Raw genomic sequence first — 21,186 nt, forward strand, 5'->3', positions numbered from 1 at the left:
ACAACTGGGGATGCGCCTGTTGATAGTGAAGGAGACTGTGTTGATGGTGAACAAGGTGGATTAATGGGAGATGAACCGACTAATGGAGACAACAGCAATCATGATCATAGTGGAGGTGCAGAGGAGCATAATGGAGAGACTAGGCCGTCTGCTGGTCTGGGGGTCGTGGGAACTGACAACATACTGGTAGGAGCAGAAAGCCAAACTATTTCTGATGCTACGGTAGAAAATGGTGAAACTATGCCTACAGTGGAAAAGAGTGACAGTTTGCAAGGGAACGGTAGTATTTCAAATGAGAGAATGAATCTGATGATGAATGAAAATAACGAATGATTTAATGAATAAGAAAGGTGAGAATGTCGTTACAAAACCTGCCGCTACAAAACCTACAGAGCCACTTTTTTGTGCTGACGATGCAATGGAGGATGAGCAATTATCAGCTAAGAAACTTAAGAGGAAAACAACTAGGGATTCCTCTAAAAATGCTAAATAAATTGCGAATGAAAACAGATCAGAAAACTCAACTTTGCTTGTTGATATTGATAATGACGCAGATTCCCCTTCGTGCTCCCCTTCTCCTGTTACGTATACCCTAAAGATGATCAAAAGTTTCTTGGGATCCACTAAAAATAACCGAGGGGTCAAAGTGGATGAGCATTTTCCAGATGTTAAAAGTTTTAGCACGTCAGTTCAGCATTTCAAGCATATAAAAGGTCATTTTACTGAACAAGAGGGTTATAGACTCAATACATTACTGACAAAGATCAATCAGCAAGCAAATGAGAATGATGGTAATGAGACATTGTAAATGTTTTGCCCTGTGTTTATTATTCATATTTGTTTATTTGATTTCATGCTCTCTTTCATTTATGGGTGAATTTATAATAGCAACCTTAAACATCAATGGTGCAAGACATTTTAGGAAGAGAGTGAAACTGTTTGAGTTGATAAAACAAAAGCATAGTGATGTAATGTTTATCCAAGAAACACATAGTGATGATACAAATGCTGCTGACTGGGTCTGAGAGTGGGAAGGGACAACTGTTCTTAGTCATAAAACGTCTGTGAGTGGAGGAATTGGATTGTTATTTTCTAAAAACTTTGTTCCTCAGTCTTACTCGTTTTAGAATATAATAGAAGGAAGACTCTTAAAAGTGGGAGCCGTTTTTGATAAGTGATTTTTTTTAGACCAATTATGTAATGCACTGAAGAATTGTAAGAAAGCTGAATATTTAATTCTGTCAGGGGATTTTTTTTGTACAGAGGCAAATATTGACAGAAATCACCCTGACCCACACAGTGCTTCACGCAAGAAACGTATTGAATTAATGAATATGCATGAACTAAGAGATATTTGGAGGAATTTTAATGGTAAAAGACAATATACATGGGCGCATACCAGAGATAACGTTGCCAGGCTTGATAAGAGTTTATACGTTTAGGCAGCATGTTAATGTTTTCCAAAGTTGTAAAATCTTCCCTGTTATGTTGTCTGATCACAGTATGGTGCAAACTGTAATTGGTATGAAGTACATAAAGCCTATGAGTGCATACTGGCACTTAAATACATCTTTGTTGAGCGATGCACATTTTAAAGATGTTTTTTTTTTTTTCCTGGACTAATTTTAGAGAGACTAAGTCTTCATTTAAATCTTTACAACAGTGGTGGGATTTTGGAAAAATTCAGATAAGACAGTTGCTCAGCAATATACAGCCGCGGAAAAAATTAAGAGACCACTTCAAAATTATCAGTTTCTCTGGTTTTACTATTTATTGGTATGTGTTAAAGTAAAATGTACATTTTAGTTGTATTCTATAACCTACTGGCAACATTCCTACCAAATTTCAAATAAAAATATTGTCATTTAGATCATTTATTTGCAGAAAAATGACAATTGGTCAAAATAGCAAAAAAGATGCAGTGTCTTCAGATCTCGAATAATGCAAAGAAAACAAGCTCATATTCATTTTTAAACTACACAATACTAATGCTTACACTTAGGAAGAGTTCAGAAATCAATATTTGGTGGAATAACCTTGATTTAAAATCACAACGTTCATGTGTCTTGGCATGCTCTCCACCAGCCTTTCACATTGCCGTTGGGTGACTTTATGCTACTCCTGGCGCAAGAATTCAAGCAGCTCGGCTTCTTTTCATGGCTTTTGACCATCCATCTTCCTCTTGATCACATTTCAGAGGTTTTTTATGGGATTCAGGTCTCGAAATTGGGCTGGCCATGACAGGGTCCTGATCTGGTGGTACTCCATCCACACCTTTACTGGCCTGGCTGTGTGGCATGGAGCATTGCCCTGCTGGAAAAAACACTTCTCAGAGTTGGGGAACATTGTCAGAGCAAAAGGAAGCAAGTTTTTCTTCCGGGACAACGTTGTACTTTGCCTGGCTGAGGTTTGTAAAAGACCATAAGGGTTGAAAAAGCGGACTGGAGTTTCTTCTAAGTTCGTCTTCTCTGATGAGTCCGATTTCACAGTAGGTGCAAGACTCTCTGGCTTGTAGGCCTCTCCAGGTCTCCGTCTAACCATCAGACGACCATGTGTTGGGCAAAGCTGAAAATTGGACTCATCAGAGAAGACGAACTAGAAGACCCTCCAGTCCGCTTTTTTCAATCCTTATGGTCTTTTACAAACCTCTGCCAGGCAAAGTACAACGTTGTCCCGGAAGAAAAACTTGCTTCCTTTAGCTCTGACAATGTTCCCCAACTCTGAGAAATGTTTTTTCCAGCAGGGCAATGCTCCATGCCACACAGCCAGGCCAGTAAAGGTGTGGATGGAGTACCACCAGATCAGGACCCTGTCATGGCCAGCCCAATTTCGAGACCTGAATCCCATAAAAAAAACAATGAAATGTGATCAAGAGGAAGATGGATGGTCACAAGCCATGAAAAGAAGCCGAGCTGCTTGAATTCTTGCGCCAGGAGTAGCATAAAGTCACCCAACGGCAATGTGAAAGACTGGTGGAGAGCATGCCAAGACACATGAACGTTGTGATTTTAAATCAAGGTTATTCCACCAAATATTGATTTCTGAACTCTTCCTAAGTGTAAGCATTAGTATTGTGTAGTTTAAAAATGAATATGAGCTTGTTTTCTTTGCATTATTCGAGATCTGAAGACACTGCATCTTTTTTGCTATTTTGACCAATTGTCATTTTTCTGCAAATAAATGATCTAAATGACAATATTTTTATTTGAAATTTGGTAGGAATGTTGCCAGTAGGTTATAGAATAAAACAAAAATGTACATTTTACTTTAACACATACCAATAAATAGTAAAACCAGAGAAACTGATAATTTTGAAGTGGTCTCTTAATTTTTTCCGCGGCTGTACTTTCAGCGTCACAAACGATATCATTAGATCTATGAACAGACTTGAAGTTGAAATAGTAGAACTTCAAGATATAGCTGAATCAACTGAAGATTCCGCACATATTGAGGTGGCAAAAACCAAAAAAGTGTCTTTGGTGGATTTACTTGATGTAAGAGCACAAGGTGCCTTGGTGCGATCCCGATATCAGCATGTGTCTCAGATGGATGCACCTCCAAATTCTTCTCTGGTTTGGAGCGGAAAAACGGTCAGGCCAAATGTATGCATGCTCTCTTTTCAGAAACTGGGAGTCTTTCAGTAGACCCGGCAGAAATTCTCAGAATTGCAGTCAAGTTCTATGCCAATCTCTATACCAGCGAGTTCACTGAAAAGCCTGTCATAGAAAATAATTTTTTTGATGACCTTCCAAAAATTCCAGAGGATTCTGTAAATTATTTAGAGACTGCTCTTTCTTTGGATGAACTAACTAGTGCACTTCAGAGCATGGATTGTGCATTGATGGTTTACCTCAGGAGTTCTACAGATGCTTCTGGCCTGATCTTGGAAAAGATTTTTTAGAAGTTTTAAATGATAGCATTGATAAAGGACACCTGCCAAAGAGCTGTAAACGAGCTGTTTTAACTTTACTTCCAAAGAAAGGAAATCTGCAGGACATTAAGAACTGGAGCCTTGTTGCACTTCTGTGCTGTGATTATAAACTACTTTCAAAAAATTGTCTAATCGTTTAAGGAAGGTGTTTGGAAAAGTCATCCATTCCGATCAGGCCTATTGCATACCAGGCAGATGTATTTTTGATAATATCACGGTTCGGGATTTTTTAGAACTGTCAAAAGCTTTGAATTTGGATGCTGTTTTAATCTCTTTAGATCAAGAGAAAGCGTTTGACCGAGTCGAACGTGAATATTTATGGAAAACCCTTTCAGCCTTCGGTTTTAGCCCAGTATTTATTGATAAAATTAAAGTATTGTTTTGCGACGCTGAAAGTATTTTGAAAATCAATGGTGTTTTATGCTCTCCTTTCAAGGTGCTTAGGGGGGTAAGGCAGGGCTGTGCCCTTTCAGGAATGCTATATTCTTTAGCAATTGAGCCCCTTTTACATAAACTGAGGATGTTGATTTCTGGTTTTACTGTACCATGTTCTGATTCCAAACTGTTTTTATCTGCCTATGCTGATGATGTGGTCGTTATTGTGAAAAGTCAGAGATATTGAACATCTTATTAAGACTGTTTCTGATTTTGGAAAGATCTCCTCTGCAAAAGTGAATTGGAACAAGAGTGAAGCCCTGTGAAGATGGGATAAGGGGGAAATTTTAACTTTCCCTCAAGGGTTGAGAGTGGTCAAAGGAGAGTTTAAATATCTTGGGGTTTTTCTCGGACATAAGCAAGTTCAAATGAAAAACTGGGACGGTGTCATTGAAAAAGTTAAAGGGCGCCTTGGTAGGTGGTCTTGGCTACTACCAAAAATGTCCTACAGGGGGTGAATATTAATATGTAACAACTTGGTGGCATCATCCTTATGGCACCGACTGAGGTTTGCTTTCAAGCATCCAGTCTTTAATTGTGGACTTCTTCTGGGATATAATACACTGCATACCGCAAAGTTTTTTGTTCTTGCCAAAAGATGAAGGTGGGCAAGGTTTAGTTCATCTGGCAAGCAGAGTGGCTGCTTTCCGCCTCCAGTTTTTACAAAGACTACTGTATGGACCCAATGACTTAGTTTGGAGGCCTCTTGCATGTACTCTTTTGAGGAGTCTAGGAGGCTTGGACCTGGATCGTTCTCTTTTTTTAATGGACCCATAGAGAATACCTACCCAGAGACTACCTTGGTTTTATTGTGGAATTTTTAAAGTGCTTTCTTTTTTTACAATGCAGAGGGAAACCTCTTCCTCTCTTTGCTGGCTTTTGCAAGAGCCTTTAATAAGAGGGGCATGTTTTGACTGTGGCTGGCCGAGCTTTAAATAATGTAGAAAATCTGTCGTAAATTTTAGGAATAAGGTCTTTGCGAATTGTTGCACAGTTTTTAAACACTGCCAAGGGTGTTTTAACTGAAGGAGAAAAGGCTATGTTACAGTCCTTTAATAACGATGCAGTGTTCTCTGATGAAGAAGAGTTTTTTCCTTTGTTGAAGATTACACCTGATTATACCGATTGTGTGGGCATTTTGCTGGAGGCAAGTGGTGTCCCAGGTAAAGAAAGTTCTTGTGGGATGTAAATCTCCATTGTTGAGCCACGTAGTGTCTTTCAGACGTCAGGTGCATATGGTTCTTAAACAGGATTGTGATTTCAATGCGGTTTTTAAATTCAATGTCGGTGGTTTTGATTATTTTGTTTATGCGACATCCGAAACGATGAGATGTTTCGGTTGTGGGCGAGTGGGACACTTGAATCGTAATTGCATGTATAAAAAAGATAAGGAAAGTACTCCAACTGATGAATCTGTGAATGGGAACAGCGGCGAAACTGCGCGACCCGTCATATCTGCTGCTGCTGGTGGTTCAGAGTCAGAGGCGAATTTGAGTGAGCCAGGGGAGGATAACATTAATGGAAAAGAATCGACTGAGTTTGATTCTAAGTCCCTGAAACTGGTGTGGAGGAAGTTGAGATTTTGTTAGATGTTGGGCTCCTAGTGAATGCTGAGGTGGCAATGAATGAAACTGTTTTGTCGGCAGCGGTGGCTGAAACCGCTGTTTCTGAAGGGGCGGAGACAGTGGCTACAGTGGAGGCTCCTCTGTGTAATCCAACAGGGGCTGAGGCAGATGGAAAAAGCATGACACAAACTGAGACTAAACAGGGGGAGGAGGAAATAAGTGATATGTAAACAGAGGAAAAACAATTCAAAGTTCCTAAAGTTAAGAGAAAGTTGCCTAGTCAGCACAGAGTGAACAAACAATCGAAAACTGACATTGACACTTCACAAAAGGATGAAAGTGACATGAAGAGTTATGGGTACTCCACTGACTCGAGCTCTCAGGATAACTATACACATTTAGTGGTGGTCTATTCAGCTTAGGAGATTAGTCATTTTCTTCAGACCACCAAATTTCAAAGAAATGTGAAGAGACGAATTTTTTTCAAACATACAGCAATTAATCAGCAATGCAACATTTTTAATGAAGAACCCTGACGGAGAAAGTTTTACAGATCAAGAAATGTTTCACCATATTCAAACCACGAAATATTCGCAAATTACTGATTGATTTAGATTGAGATCAACAAATTTCCCCCGAAAAAATTGTCTAAACAGTAGACCCTGCCTTTCTTCAGGTGGCGTTAGACCGGGGATTTTAACCTGTTGTACCAGCAGGGCGTTTTTTCACAATTTCCACCCATTTTGCTCTGTTGTCTCCCTCACATTTAAAACTTGAATATCTCTGGTTCTATACATTGCATAATAACCATTCATTGCTTAAATTAAAGAAGACACTTGGGCCATCAACTGCAATTAGTTAAAGTGTTTATTATGTAATTTTAGTTTACACACTGTAAAAAAAAAAAAAGAGCTCTATCCAGTTAATATGATTTTCTGAATCATTACTATGAACAAATGTAATGACTATACAAGAATAAAGAAAAGCATGTAACACCAACAGCTCGACTCACAAATGTAACCAAACATGCATTTGTGAGTAAACTGAACTTGGAATTGTTTGTTCCCAAGCTGTGATGCCTAATGATTGACACACACGGGGTTTCCCATAAAGATTTGAAGGGGTTCGTTCTGTCGACGTTGACAACGCACAATTTGCCAACTGCCATTAAACCAAAAAACGAAGAAAAAGAAGACAACGCTCCTGTCCCCAAGACTAACTTAAATTGAAGACTTGGAAATGTAAGTTACTTCGATTTTTGATATTGCATTCTAGTTATCAGGTGGTTTTGAATAACCTTGTTAGGTTTCATGAAATACATCTCAACTGAAGTGTTTTCATGTTAGAAACTGCTTTTGCTAAGTCAGTTAGTGCTAGCATCTCAAGCACGTTGTTGTTGGGCTTTATCCAAATAACATACAGTTAAACAAAGTTGTTCAAACGTTTCAGCCATGCAACCAACTACATAATTTATTGGTTCACTTGATTTGTTATTATCGTAGTGCCACCAGGACTCTCCTATAGCAAGTTGTTTAATGAAACACAAATCGGTGTTTAGCTAGGATAGTTGTACACGTGTCTTTTTTTTTATGTTGACTAGATTAGCCTGCTGTTTCAATAATACTTTTCTATTAGGTTCCCAATGTGTTTGCGTTGTCCATACAACATGCCCTTTTCACCCATTTGAATGGCCCATAGATATGCTACACACTATCCAGTGGAATTGACGCCGTTTCTCGTCGTTAAGTTCGCCTTAGCACTAAACAGGCATCATGCACGTGATCAGACCACCAGCTCTGTCCTTGGGAGTTGTAGGTCGTAGCACATTGAGATCGACTGCTGATTTAAAAACAAATAAATACATAAATAAATGGAATCAGTTTCTGACACTTAGCGCTCTTTGGTTTATGGTTCTCCTCATGGCAATTATCTGCTATTATTCTCTGTTGTTAGATTCCAAACAATGCCCTCTGCTAAACTATGTAAAGAAAGTATTGAAGACAAAATGTTTGCAGACAAGTAGGCAACAACATGGAACATTTTTAACACATTGGGTTTTCATTGTGTGAAAATGTATTTTATTTTATTGCTATGGAGTATGGACAAAGTGGTGATTTTTAGTCAGGTAGTGCTATGGTGTTAAAGCCTACGTGGTAACAATATAATATCAAGTGGTTTTAGGTAGTGATGTTTGTGTGGTAACTAGGTTAGTTAAATGTATTTGTTTAAGTGAGCACACAAGCATCAGCCTAATTAATGCACACCGACTATTGTCTATTGTGTAGTCCTTATATACAAAGTCATGTTTATGTTTATGTTTCAGGTGTGAGGACTGAATCTACATGCTTTGCAAGTTTTGCAGTTTTTCTGCGGACCAAGACGGCCTGGTAAGACATCACCAGATTTGCCATAAGAGACGTCACCATTGGCCGTGTGTGTACTCCGGCTGTGTGTGTGTTTTTAAAACTCAAGGTGCTTTAAAGTCACATCTTTCTAGAAATCATCCCAAAGCTGCACCTGTTGATCAACAGTCTTTTACTTTTACATGTGAATGTTGCGATTTTCAACAAATCTGTTCTCTCAAGGATTTTTTTAAACATCTAGGAAATCATCTCAAAATTCAAGAAACCATTCAATGTCCGTTTCTAGGTTGTGAGTTCAAAACAAACACCTATCCAACATTCAGCTCGCATAAAAGCAGAAAGCACAAACAATATTCAGTGAGAGATTTAAGGACAGTCATTCAACCTGTCATCGCTGATGAAAGTGTAGCTTCAAATGTATTTCAAGATGACTCAAGTTTTGTGTTTGAAGAAGATAGAGTAGATCATCTGGATTTTGAACAAGTTGAACACAAAGTTGCATGCCTTTTCCTCTCTATGCAGACGGTTCTACATGTTACACGTAGTGCAATTCAAAAAATAGTTGAGGAAATCCGTGATATATTCATATGCTCAAAATTGCTTTCTTTTCGGTCAGTTGCAGAAGTTCTGGAAAAGCACAACATTTCAACAGAAAACAATCTAGTTCAGGATATTGTGGATTCTGTATTTACTTCCAGTCCATTAGTGACTGGAACATCTGTAAAAGGCTGTCTGTCTACTGACTATAGAAGGACCTGTTATTTTAAGCAAAAGTTTTCTTTGATCGAGCCAGTGGAGTACCTGTATAAGCAAGGTAGTACAAACTCTTTTGTCTATGTACCATTGCCATTAGTGCTTGAAAGCCTGTTGAGATGTCCTGATTTTTTAAAGGCTTTAGTTTTCAGACAAGAACACTTAGCTGGTGTTTATAGATCATTTCAGGATGGCCAGTACTTTAGGCAGAGTAGAGGTAGAACAGATGAAGGTGTAGAAATCAGTATAGCCCTGTACATTGATGAGTTTGAGGTCGCCAATCCTTTGGGAACTTCGCGGAATATCCACAAGATAGTCGCAGTGTATTGGGTCATCCTAAATTTACCTGCAAATTTTAGGGGAGGTCTGACAGTCATTCAGTTGGGTGCATTAGGAAATAGTCATGATGTGAAAGAATTTGGTTATGAGAGGTTCTTAGAGCCACTTATTAAGGATCTAAAGCTTATTGAGGATAATGGAATTCATGTTGATGTTTTAAAGAGCTCTGTTGGAGTCAAAATTTTCTGTGTCTGTGCAGATAATCTTGGAGCGCACAGTCTAGCCGGGTTCCAAGAAAGTTTCACTGTAGACAAATTTTGTCGTTTCTGTTTGATTGGTCGTGGTGAAATAGGTACTCCCAGACCAAGAGAGTTCCTTTTGAGAACTGTCGATCAGCATGATACGTTTTTGGATGAGCTCAAACAAAACCCAACTCTGAAGAGTGTAAATGGGGTGAAACGTGATTGTGTTTTAAGTAAGCACCTGACTTCATTCCATCCTGTGACAGGATTCCCCCCGGATATATTGCACGATTTTTTTGAAGGGGTTATTCCAGCAGAATTTGCATTGTGCCTTTCAGATTTAATATCTAAAGGATACTTCACACTGGCCAAGCTCAATCACATCATCAGTTCGTTTCCATACAAGCACTCAGATAAAGTCAACAGACCTAAGGTTGTTAGGAAAGCAGCCATTAAAAAGGGTTCCATTGGGGGAAATGGCCACGAGAATTGGGCATTGTTGAGACTGCTTCCCCTCATGGTGGGTGGTTGTGTTGCAGAGAATGATCCATCATGGGAAATATTGATGGATCTAAAAGAGATTGTCCAAATTGTTGTATCTGACAAATTTACAGAGGAAACATTATGCTACCTCTCATTCAAACTCAAAGATCACCACTTACTTCTCAGAGACACATTTCCTAATTTTTCCTTAAAACCAAAACATCATTTTATTTTGCATTATCCGCACCTTATTCGCTGTTTTGGTCCCTTAGTGGATCTGTGGACCATGAGGTTCGAGTCCAAACACAGTGTGTTCAAAAGAATTGCACGTGATTTGCATAATACAAAGAATCTGGAGCTCTCTTTAGGTACAAAGCATCAGCAGTTTATGGCATACTACTTAGATGGACAAAGTCTCTTTCAGTCTAACCTTTACATTGAGAAAATATGCACTGTTCAGATAGGATCTTTGAACAGTTCACAGAAATCTGCTGTCTCAAGAAAATATCCCTACAATAGCACAGTCTGTCTCACTAGCAAAGTGCAGCTGTTTGGAACGGAATATGCCGAAGGTATGGTTGTCTCAGCAGGGCAGTGCTATGGCCAACCAGAATTTTTCATGATTGTGAGCATTATAGCCAATGCTGACAAGGTATCATTCTTGTCAAAAAAGCTCACAGCATGGTACTTTGAGCATTATAAGTCTTTTCAAGTTGAGTACAGTGACTATAGTGAAGTGGTTATTGTTGAAATCGATGACCTAAATCATTACTATCCCTTGGCAGTTTAGTCCGTCGGAGATAAGCTCTGGGTGACCCCAAGGACAAACTTATGTTAAGAAAAAATGGTAAGAGATATTTACATTGCTTGAATGTTAAAAGTTAAAAAGATATCATGATGATTTTCTTTACTAACCTGATCAACTCTTTCCGCAGGCACTGCTACTTCGTGTAATTGTATCTGCTAATGAGGCACGACGTGTCAAACTTACCGAAGAGCCACAGTCTGTAGATGCACTGGTTGACATGTTAAGAGGAAAAACTACAGTTGGAAGGAGACTTTTCTTTACAATTTGAGGACACTGACTTTGAGAATGCGCTGTGTGATCTATCAGCTATAGCTGAACTACCAAGGGATCGTGCAATCCTGCACATAAAGTGGAAAGTGCCTACTATAACTTTAAGTGTCATAGAACCTAATGAATGTGACCTTCAGTCTCTTGGATCTATATCGTCTCTGGACACGGCAAGTTTAGGATCTCCTGGGGGGGCCTTCATCTGGCTTTTCACATGTCTTTTCACCTGGCCATTCACCTAGCCCTTCTACCAACCCTTCACCTAGCCAATCACCCTCAACTTCTGGGAACATGCGCAGTGCTTCAGTGTGGCCTTCTCCATTTCCTATTCCTCCTCTGTCTCATGATGTTGAACTGAGGTTGAAAAAGGCCAATGAGGAATATGCAACAACCAAAAAAGGCATAGGCGAGATACCCAGGGACATGTCAAGTGACATTCTGAACAAAATTACTCAAGCAAGTTTTAGTATAAAGGCTTATCCTGAGCCTCATGAGGTTGAATCAATTGCCGTTGCATTGGTTTCAAAGTACCCTTGTCTGAAGGAGGATGATGGAAATGGCTATGGCGGATGGCTTTTCTCCATCAGGAACAAGTTCAACAATTACAGAGCAAAGCTGCGGGATGCTGGGTGCACTGAGGTTCTTCTGAATAGCAAACGAAGGGCAGATGGAGAGACAACCCAGTTCGTCTTGAAGAGGCCTAAACGTGGCGAAATCAACCATTGTCCAGACCATCCAATTGACCAAGATGAAGCCTCACTGGAGGAACAGAGACAGCTTCTAGTGGAGGCATCCAAGAAGGCAAGAATAGATGGGTCTCTCATCAAAGCGAAAATGGCTATGACCTTCTCACTGAGGCGAAAGGAGGTTGTCGACAAACAACCCATGGTGGCAGAGTTGAAAGACAGATGGCCCACTTTGTTCTTTAAAGACCAGGTAGGAGTGGCTGTAAATGCTTTAAAAAATTATAATGGCTACAGACAATTTTTTACAGGTTACAAATTCTCCCAGTTTACTTACTTTTCCTCTGTACATATTTGTTTTTTCCTGCATTTTACAGATTTGTGAGGAGTTTTTCCGTATTACGAACAAAGATTTACTTGGAACATTCAGAGCTGCAGTAGAAAAGTATGCGCCCAAACTGCTGAGTTTGTACCGCACCCGAAAAACAGAGTTTGGCAAGGACCTGAAGGAGATACTGAGGAAGCTTGATGATGAGGTGTGTGCACAGTACACTACAGTATCAAACAAATACTTTTGCCCAGTGTGATGAAATTGAATCTGTTGAATTACAACTAGTCTTGCTACAGTGTTTCCCCTAGGTTTACAGCTTGGGGGGGTGGGGTGGGGGGGGGGGGGGGGGGAGATGACGGCGCGATGCGATGCGCCGCGGCGGCAGACACAAACACTTAAATGAATTATGATGTTCATGTGTTTCTTTTAATGACAGCAGTCAATATAACATCTTACAGTAACAGTATGCAACAATTATGCTTCAGGATTAGGGGTTAGGATAAGCAGTTTTACTTAAAAAATAAGTATAATTTTACATGTTTTATGGTAAAGGTAACCTTAAATGACTTATTTTGTGATCTGGCGCTATATTTATTTATTTATTTATTTTTTTATTATTTATTTTTTTGAAATCACAATTATCTTGAGCTTCCAGGGGGGGCGGGCGGGGCCGTTGGGGGGGCGGGGCGCCACCCTAATATCATTGTAGGGGAAACACTGTGCTATTATTAGAGCTATCTTTCTATTTTTTTGTTTTTTGAGACCGCCAACATCGCCAGACACCGCAAGGAAGCAGCCATGAAAGGACTTCCTGTGTTCCTACGTGAAGATCCTAATCTACTTTTCAAGCAGTGTCTTGTAAGTATTAATGGACATTAATAGAACTTAGATTTTACAGGCATAGAGATACAATTGTAAAATGTAGATACTGTAATTGAAGTTAAACATTTGATAATTGAAAAGTTGAAAATGGGATTTCTGTTTCGCCCTTGGACTGCTTGAGTCAATCGCCTGTCTTATATAAAAGCTTATTGGTTGTTGTGAAGTGAGTCCCTGTAGCGCATTTGACAGGGGTTTCCGATTATACCATGAGGAAGATGCAGCTTTGATATACAGGTTGTTGTCAGCAGATGTTAGACCGAGGCTACTCGCTTTGGCTAGATCACAGCCATATCACTCTTCGCCACCTGTCAGGTCATTCTTTTGGTACTAGTGATTAGGTTGTGTGTGTTTGTGGGATGGGAGTTTGAATTGAAAATCATATTTCTTTATGTCCTCAAACAGGAAACTGATCCAGATGACGAGGCTGCCAAGGGAGTCACTGTGGGAATTTTGTATGTCCTTGAGGACTGTGTGGCTGAAGCATCATCCCCCAAGATCCAAAACATTGCAATCATCTTGGAGGAATCCATAGTAGTAAAGGACCTTCCGGATACTCCCTCTGCCTTGGCCTACCTTCTCGGCCTCCTGTATGCCCTCAATATATCCTATCCGGAGGACCTTAAGTACACACTGGAAACCCTTCAGAAGGTTTTCATGGAGATTGGCCCAAAATGCTCCAACCGTGTGATATCTCTCAAGAAAAAACTTTGTCTTTTGAAATGAGTAAACACAGAACTTTTTTTCACACACACACACACACACACACACACACACACACACAAAAGAGAGAGAGTAGAGAGAGGGTAGATAGAGATTAGAGAGTAGAAAGAAAGAAAGCGAGGGAGAGATAGAAGAGAGAGTAGAGAGAGGGTGGAGAGTAGAAAGAAAGAGAGTAGAGAGAGAGAGAGGGTAGATAGAGATTAGAGAGTAGAAAGAAAGAAAGCGAGGGAGAGATAGAAGAGAGAGTAGAGAGAGGGTGGAGAGTAGAAAGAAAGAGAGTAGAGAGAGAGAGAGGGTGGAGAGTAGAAAGAAAGAGAGAGAAAGTAGAGAGAGGGTAGAGAGTAGAAAGAAAGAGAGAGAAAGTAGAGAGAGGGTAGAGAGTAGAAAGAAAGAGAGTAGAGAGAGAGAGGGTGGAGAGTAGAAAGAAAGAGAGAGAGATAGTAGAGAGGGTAGAGAGTAGAAAGAAAGAAAGAGTGGGTAGAGAGTAGAAAGAAAGAGAGAGAGAGAGGTCAAGAGAGATGTAGAGAGAGAGAGAATATTATCCTGTGTTATACTGTTATAATGTTATACTGAGTCACTGTATACTCTAGCTGGATGTGTTTTCTGTAAAGGCTACTGGTTTGCAATACCAGGTTAGGCTGTGTTGTGTTCAGCTGAATTGTGTTTGAGTGCATGATACTGATGCTACATTTTGGCCTCTGTGTGAATGAGAGGCTTGTTGAGTGAGTCAGCAGCTGGTGGCTCTGCATTAATTGCAGGCGTGTCTGTTTTTTTTTTGTTTTTTTTTGAGAATAATGCCACTGAATTTCTTTTTATATATATATATATATATATATATATATATATATTACATATTTTTTTATTTGAAATATTCAGTTGAGAATAAATTTCTCTGAAGTTTGCATTTGTGTATGTGGATTTGCTTTGGTAATAGCTGTAGCTAAATGTAGGTTAAATGGGAAAAATGGGGTTAGTCATCATATTACTAGTTAACATTTTGTACTAAGTTGAGCTAAAAACTGTGAGTAAAGACAACAGTATGTTTGTAGTTGGGGCAATCACATTACTGTTAACTCAACAAACAATCTTACATTAGCAGAATGATGAATTTTAAGTTGTGCCCATAGGTAGAACGTACAATTGGTCGTAAAGACCACAGTATTTTTGTAGTTGGGGCAATCACATTACTGTTAACTCAACAAACAATCTTACATTAGCAGAATGATGAATTTTAAGTTGTGCCCATAGGTAGAACGTACAATTGGTCGTAAAGACCACAGTATTTTTGTAGTTGGGGCAATCACATTACTGTTAACTCGACAAGCAATCTTACGTTGGCAGAATGATGAATTTTAAGTTGCGCCCATTGGTAGAACGAACAATTGTTTGTAAAGACAACAGCATTTTTGTAGTTTGGCCAACGCATAAAACCTCGTTGGGAAAACACGAAAATTTGAATGCATAAGGTTGCAAGTGAATTTTGCGTATTCGCAAGCTTTTATTTTTTACAGTGCATTTCAGAGCAGTAAAAGTAAGAATTGTCAGGGAAAAACACAACAACCTTTTTTCAACCTTTCAGCTTTGCCCAACACATGGTCGTCTGATGGTTAGACGGAGACCTGGAGAGGCCTACAAGCCACAGAGTCTTGCACCTACTGTGAAATTGGACTCATCAGAGAAGACGAACTAGGAGACCCTCCAGTCCGCTTTGGTTCAATCCTTATGGTCTTTTACAAACCTCAGCCAGGCAAAGTACAACGTTGTCCCGGAAGAAAAACTTGCTTCCTTTTGCTCTGACAATGTTCCCCAACTCTGAGAAGTGTTTTTTTCCAACAGGGCAATGCTCCATGCCACACAGCCAGGCCAGTAAAGGTGTGGATGGAGTATCACCAGATCAGGACCCTGTCATGGCCAGCCCAATTTCGAGACCTGAATCCCATAAAAAAAACTCTGAAATGTGATCAAGAGGAAGATGGATGGTCACAAGCCATGAAAAGAAGCCGAGCTGCTTGAATTCTTGCGCCAGGAGTAGCATAAAGTCACCCAACGGCAATGTGAAAGACTGGTGGAGAGCATGCCAAGACATATGAAAGTTGTGATTTTAAATCAAGGTTATTCCACCAAATATTGATTTCTGAACTCTTCCTAAGTTAAAGCATTGGTATTGTGTAGTTTAAAAATGAATATGAGCTTGTTTTCTTTGCATTATTCGAGATCTGAAGACACTGCATCTTTTTTGCTATTTTGACCAATTGTCATTTTTCTGCAAATAAATGATCTAAATGACAATATTTTTATTTGAAATTTGGTAGGAATGTTGCCAGTAGGTTATAGAATAAAACAAAAATGTACATTTTACTTTAACACATACCAATAAATAGTAAAACCAGAGAAACTGATAATTTTGAAGTGGTCTCTTAATTTTTTCCGCGGCTGTATCTTGATGTCTTGGTTACAGAGTCTGATAATACATACTAATGAGAATTCTCTAGGGTTGATGGGATGAGATCAGGGAACAAAGGGTGAATACGGGGGTTTTGATAGCAGGAATTAGGCTGGTTTATCGAGGTGCGAATGGGTCAGGTGCGTGTCCGTAAATCAAAGTTAATTTACAATAGTATATTTTGCTCCATCAGCCGTATGAGCATTTCTTACTATGTAAACAACACTATTAGTTCAATTATATTACTACTATTATAACACTATTACTATGTAAACAGCAAACAAATAAGACCAGGAAAACGTGCTATACAAAATAGCCTATTCGTGATGACGGTTGCATCCACCCACATAACATAAGTAGCTTAGCCTGCTTGCTAGCATTCCTGCTTTTTAGTCAGATACTACTTGGTAATAATCTCGTGGAAACATACCGAAATGCATGCTCTTAGTAGTTAATGCAGATATGTACTTACATGTCAAGGACACCGTCAATGCGATATTCCCAATCCAACTCCTCGTGGGATTGCCCCATCTGAGTTATCATCGGCCAATTCAAAGTGTCCTTCGCCGTCATAAAACAGGAACTCTAAAGCATGTTAGGTGGTATATTTCTTCATTTTTGAATGAAGGAAAAGACAATAATGCAATAGAGGATATAAACTAATCTAAACTATAGGACTAGAATATAAATTAGATCTGAACTTGCACGAAACTCTTACTTCAGCTGCCTTGTTGTGTACGCTGTCGCTGTGGTGATGACGGACTCAATGACCTGCGTCATTGCGCACAGTCATAAATCTTGATTTGTCGGTTACGCATTATCCAATCAGACCTTTACATTACTCAACGACAGGCAAAAGAGGTACCATATTAAACCTGAGAATGTGTACTATTGGATAAAAAAAGTGTCAATCAGGTTTTAGTAACTTGATAGGAGGAATAGTCATTTTCATAAAACCAGCATTCAAACCAAAGTTAGGTTGCAGTGTGTAGTACGAAGGTAAATGTATTAAGAACAAGGAATTTAATGTACTTCGGCGAAAAATAACAACACAGTTTCGTAGAGTACATATATGGCTTTTATTATCAAGGTATGTTTCAGAAAAAAAAACATTTGTCTTGGCCGCGAGCAGTTAAGGAAAATTCAAACACGTTGCTAAAAAAGGTGGGGGGAGGTCCGTGTAACGCCCGCGTCTCGTGCTGAATGAAGGGGTTAAGCACCGAGCCCGTAAATCCAACAGAGCCACCGGTAACTAGTGACTCCGTGGAAATCGGAAGTGCCCCCGAGACGACCGCTCTAGATCCGTGCCACCCAAAAACAACAAACCAAAATAACAAACCAAGTACCCGAAGATACGCACTAATCCTAACCCAGGTAATTAATTGATCCGACTTTCAAATCTACGGTAATCAGGAAGAATAAAAAACAAATCGCTTACTCACCACGGGATGTACAACCCACATGCATTATACTCCGCTCCACTACAACAACGCACAACGCACCGATCAACGTATCCTACAATTATCTATCTTTTATTCTAAACAACTCACTTCAGGACGAGCCCCCATGTGTCACATGTCACAACTCTAGGGTACGAATGACATAGACAAATAGTAGGGTTAACAAGGGGTTTATTTCAGAATTCGAGCAACTATCCAACACAAACCACGTAAACAGAATGTCTGTATCAAGATCCACGGTACAATGCACACAAACAAAGGAACAGCACAACACTCCAAGGCTGGCCAACACCAGCGGCTTAGGTAGTGTCTGCCATAGATATCTTATATAAAGGCTAGATGGATTATGGCGGACTCTTGAATGTCCGCACAGGAGGCCATTTTGAGCTCAGTATGCTTCCGGTAGGGATCAGTGGTACGTTAGGTTACGTCAGTGATCTTCACAATCGTTTACACTCTTATCTCGCGGAAATTTTGACGGATTTACAAATGACTTGATTTACAATCGTCATTACCTTGGTAATAATTCTGGATGCTTGAACATGTTGAAATGTGCAGCTTAATTGTGTATCACGGCTATTGTGTATCAGTCATTTTACATCAATTGGCGAGTAATTGTTCTTTCTTTTCAATATAACTTAAGTTGCACATAATAAAACTGAAGTTGCACATGATTTCCAATCGGGTTGGTTTGTTAAACATCTTACATTATGATTTCGACAGGAAATTGCTGACTTTATTGCCAATGAAGATGCCAGAATTTTGTGCAACCTGCTCTATTGAACACTCCCTTGAAACGAGACCTGTCATGTTATTTTCATATGAAAACCCATGTTTATAATTCTTCATAAGTATGAAGTGACATAAGAAATATCTTACGTTTATAACAAACCAACCCGTTTGAAAATCGGTTGAAAATTGAGCAAGTTCTGGTTATTTAAAAAGTACCACTACCAACACAATGTTAAGGGGGAGTGAGCTATACTGTCCTCAAAATGGCCGAAATGTGCGGACATTCGACTCCGTCGGCCAGAAACGCAGGCAGGATATCTAGCCTTTATTATAGATATCTATGGTGTCTGCTGCTGGTCGAATCTCTTGAAGGAGGAGGAGCCAGAGGTTTTATAGAGTCAGGTGAACCTGCGTGCCAGGTGCACCCAATTAAGGCTCATCACCTCCAATCAGCAACTGCACAGAAAGACCAGTGAACACAAACAGAGGGTTAAGTACATGCAGGGAACGGCACAGGCCAGCAGGCCGTCACAAGTATGAAGTTTGATAAACCGTTATTTCCCTCATTGCAGCAATGGTGGGATGTTGCAAAGGCGCAATTCAAGCATTTGTGTCAGAAATATACTTTTAATGCTAGTAGAGCCAGATCCATGATATTAATAGAGAATGATATTTTAGACCTACAGAAATTGGTGGATAACACAGGGAATTTGGAGCAAATGGATATTCTTAAAAAATAAAAATTGGATGATATGTTGGGAAGAAAAGCTCAGGGAGCATTGGTCCGCTCAAGAATACAGAACGTATATGAAATGGATGCTCCATCTAAATATTTTTTTAATTTGGAACAAAAAAATGGAAGGAAAAAGATCATTCATGCTGTGCGCTCAGAGACTGGAGAACTTTTGACAAAGCCAGCTGAAATAAGGAAACGTGCCAGATGTTTTTATTCAGATCTTTTTAAAAGCGAGTGGGTCAGGGAGCAGGAGGATGAGGATGATTTCCTCAATGGCCTGCCACAGCTCTCAGAAGATTCAGCAGACAATTTGGACGGAGCCCTGTCGCTAAAGGAACTTCATTCTGCTCTGATGGGCATGGAAAATGGACGTGCGCCTGGGATTGATGGTTTACCTGTTGAGTGCTTTTGGCCAGTGGTGGGGAAGGATCTCCTAGAAGTCTTGAATGACACGTTTGAGAAGGGGATGCTACATCTGAGTTGTCGGAGGGCAGTGTTAACCCTGTTGCCAAAGAAAGGCGACCTGACTGACCTTAAGCAGTGGCGTCCAGTGTCTCTGTTATGCTCAGATGTAAAACTTCCGTCAAAAGCGTTGGCTACCAGGTTAGCTGAAGAGATTGGACAAATTATAAACATTGATCAAACATACTGTGTTCCTGAGCGGTCCATTTTTGACAATATTATACTTGTAAGAGACGTTATTGAAGTCTCTAATAGAATGACAAAGAAATTTGGCTTTGTGTTCATGGATCAGGAGAAGGCTTTTGACTGAGTTGAGCATAATTATTTATGGAGGGTTTTAGAGGATTTTGGTTTTAATACAGGGTTTATTCGTAATATTAAAATCTTGTATAATGACATTGAAAGTGTATTGAAAGTGAATGGTAGTTTGTGTTCCCCTTTTAAAGCTTGTAGGGGTGTGAAACAAGGTTGTTCATTGTCTGGAATGCTCAATTCCAGGGGTGGCGAACCCGCGGCTCTTTGACGGCTGACGTGCGGCTTGGCTCCAGCTCGAGTGCTCCCTCACTTTCACTTGGTGTACAGAATTTTCATATTGTAAAACAAACATCTAAAATGCATATTTTGCACGCAATATATTTGGAAATACAGACAAAAAGCTGCCCGATTTGAATGGGGTATTTATTCATGTATATTTTGTCATATATACTGTCACAGTCTGTTCCAATGCTTTGTTTTGATCACAGTCATTGCAGAGAAGGAGGCCTCACATAAATATGTGGAGGGGTAGTAGCTGCTCCTAAGCTTTCTCTCCCAGGTCAGGGTGCGCCTGCTTCATACACATCCAATACAACATCTCAGCCAATGTCTTCAATATGTTTATATTTGTGCCATATTTTAAATCTAAATGTGTTAATTTCTCTTCCTAAAACCCGCTAGAGGACACTATTTAAAAGGTTATTTTCAAAAAAAAAATATATATTATGGGGGAGCATGCCCCCAGACCCCCCTAGTTTTGCTTGGTCACAGGGGAAAAAAATGGTTTTATGTAGGGGCTTATCCCCCCCACCAAAAGTGGGATCCTAGATTTGTGAGGCTCTTCGAAATGGTGTTGGGTTTTATTGTGGCTCTTTGAGCTGGACTGGTTAGCCACCCCTGCTCTATTCCATGGCAATAGAGCCTTTGCTGCACAAACTAAGGTTTAAAATGTCAGGTTTGTCTTTGCCAAACTGTGAAAATGTTTTTTCTCTCTCTGCCTATGCTGATGATGTGGTGGTGGTTGTAAATGGTCAAAGTTATGTTGATACGTTGATTCAAGTTGCACAAACATTTGGAAGACTATCATCGGCAAAAGTTAATTGGAGTAAAAGTGAGGCAAATCAGATGGGTAATTGGACAGATGATTTGCCAAAACTTCCAGAGGGGTTGAAATGGAAAAAAGGGGGATTTAAATATCTTGGGGTTTTTCTGGGGGATGAGAATATGGTTAAAAAGAATTGGGACGGAATACTTGAGAAAGTAAAGGGACGCTAAACCTATTGGTCAATGTGCAGGCACTTTGGTGCACAGGTGATTTCTGGAAAGCAATTAAAAGTCTAAAAGGTGAGCGCAGTA

Source organism: Sprattus sprattus, assembly GCF_963457725.1.
Source record: "Sprattus sprattus genome assembly, chromosome: 3".
Classification (NCBI taxonomy): Eukaryota; Metazoa; Chordata; class Actinopteri; order Clupeiformes; family Clupeidae; genus Sprattus; species Sprattus sprattus.